Here is a 2,808-nt window from a genome sequence, read left to right on the forward strand (position 1 = left end):
AAACAGAAGAGTTTTTAACTTTTTCCGAAAGACAAGAAGGTTAGGCTCTTGGCGAAGAGGTGGAGGGAGAGCATTCCTCAACCCAGCCGCATTGTGCGAGAACAGACGACCTCCTGTGCGGGCTCTGCTGATCCTGGGAGCTATCAGCAGGTTTTGTTGGTTCGAGCGAAGATTCCTGGTGGGTTTGTATGGTCTGATCATGTCATCTAGAATAGGGGGGCCACTCCCGTAGAGTGTTTTATGGACCGTGCAGAGTGTCTTAAAATGGATTCGCTCCTTTATGGGGAGCCAGTGCAAGGTGCAGAGTGCGGGCCTGGCTGATGTACGATGGCTAGTGCCCGTGAGTAGCCGTGCTGCGGAATTCTGGACAACCTGAAGTTGCCGGATAACCGACACGGGGGCTCCAAGATAGAGCGCATTTCCATAATCCAGCCTAGATAAAATAAGGGACTGGACTATGGTTTTCTTTGCTGTTTCGGGTAGCTGAGGAAGGATTTTCCGAATTGTTTTCAGCAGTCCGAAGCAGGTGGCCACTGTCTTCCTTGCCTGGGTCTTAAATGACAACTCTGCGTCCAACCAAAACCCGAGACTCTTTATCTCGGTCTTTGGAGTGGGTCCTGGACCCATACAGGAGGGCCAATGTATCACGTTGTTAAATATGGCTCGTTTTCCTAGAAGCATCAGCTCTGTTTTTCCTCCATTCAATTTCAGGTGGGACAAGTCCATCCAGTTTGCTACTGCCTCCAGGCAACGGCAAAGCCTGGAGGGGGGGGATTCCACCTGATTGAGAGAGACAACTAGCTGGGTGTCGTCAGCATAGCTTACCAGTTGGATCCCAAAGGGAGCTACTACTTCCGCCAGGGGCGCCATATAAACATTAAACAGTGTGGGGCTAAGGGAGGAACCCTGTGGCACCCCACACTGTAATGGCATTGATGGGGAGCAGCTATTTTCTGAAAAGACCTTAAAAGATCTATCGCCAAGAAAGGATCTGGCTAAGCCATTACAATGGCATGGCTAAGTTTCACTAAGACTCCCTTTCCAGCTCCTCTGCTTAGCAAATTGCTGGGGCTCTAGTCTGTCTGGGGTGGCAGGATGTGGGGGGAGCCTGTGTCCTGTCTTGTCATTCCCACTCTGAAGACAAGTTTGGCTACTCTACCATCCTGCTTTTTGCTCTGCAACTGCAGTTCTCCTCTCACCAGATGCTTTATTTGTCTCAGTTCAGGCCACTTCACCCCTCATTTAGACAGCTTGGCTTAGCCTGGCAGAAGTTGGCCAATCAGAGGAGGGCTGCTGGAGGCTTGATTTTGGTTCATCAGAAAAGCAAGTTATAGAAAAACTTTTCTGTGATAGTTATGATAAATCTAACACTGCAAAGTTGGATTAGCTCACTTCTATCATTAGTTATATTTATCAAGGTATCCTCATGTTAGCCTATAGAGTAATGTGCTACAATGGGAAAACACATAAATGGCAGTTTTTCCCTCGCCAGGGCTTATTACAAATGTTATATAATGTCCCTGCTTATAGTTACAATGCAACCTACCCCTGGGACACCTAGAGGATACCTCAGGGTTGACTTATAAGTAAAAAAAAGATAGTGGAATACCTTTAATTCTAAAGTCGAATTTTCATGTAATTGCCTTCTAAAAGCAGCCTGCAAAGCAGGGTGCCTTTACAATGACAGCAAGCAATACAACAGCATGCACTCAAGTGCATTAAATATGCTGAGCTCTAAACCACATGCCCTACCATATACTAGGGACATACAGGTAGACGGTGAGTACCAATTGTAAGTATACCTAATTACATGTACCTTTTACACAGAGCACAGGCCCTGGGTTTGGTTACCAGAGCCCAGGGCAGAAACAGAGTCAGAAAACCAGCAACTATTACTCAAAATGGTGGCAAAATGTGGGGGGACACTGCAAAAATCCCTGGTTTCTCACAAGCACACATAGATAGAGGACGTATTGAGGATAATAAAGATATTTCACCTCATTAAGCCTCACCTGGGAAGGCATAGCATTCTGACGCATTACCAGGTCTACCAGTATTGGTAAATCTGGAACTGCTTCAGAATCCATTGCTAGATGCATGGGAACACCCACGCTCCACCCATGGAACACATTCCCAGCGCAGAGTAATGCAATGCCGTGATTTGCACTGCGTTGTGGTACTCTCGATTTACCAAATCATGCAGGGACTCACAAGGTGGCCTTGCATGACTTGATAATTTCTACCTAGGTTTTGCATCAGCTTTGCACCGCATTGGGCAAGGGCGGGGCAAAACCTACATAAATATACCCCTAAGTCTTAAGACTTTTCCCACTTTGTATGTGTACTGTACAATGCTACACACATGCAAAGTTGGAAAAAAAGAGTAATAAAAACATTTCTCCTTATATTGCTGGCCTCCATGGGGCATAAGGTTTTGCTGCAAATCTCTTACTACAAATGTTAGTTAATGGGAATTTGTATCAAAGCCCATAAGTGGTTGCATGGGAATGATCATGTGTCACCATGAAGTGCCCTCTTGATGCTTATTAGCGCAAATAATTATTTTGTGATACTTTTAAAACCAAATTATGATTAGCACTGAATAGTAAATCTCATCCTAATACATTGCCAAGGGTTGGCATCACAAAAGGAATGCAAACCAGGCAGAGAGCGTCAATAAATCTAGGCCTAGATATCACAAAAATGTAGGACCCCTTTGTGTATTTTTCATCATAAAATTGTCTTTAGAAATTAATTTTGTTTAATTGTGAACTTCTCTCAAAACACCAATGCCAAAGTTAGCAGACC

The sequence above is a fragment of the Lissotriton vulgaris genome, unplaced genomic scaffold (assembly GCF_964263255.1).
Source record: "Lissotriton vulgaris unplaced genomic scaffold, aLisVul1.2 SCAFFOLD_235, whole genome shotgun sequence".
Lineage (NCBI taxonomy): Eukaryota > Metazoa > Chordata > Amphibia > Caudata > Salamandridae > Lissotriton > Lissotriton vulgaris.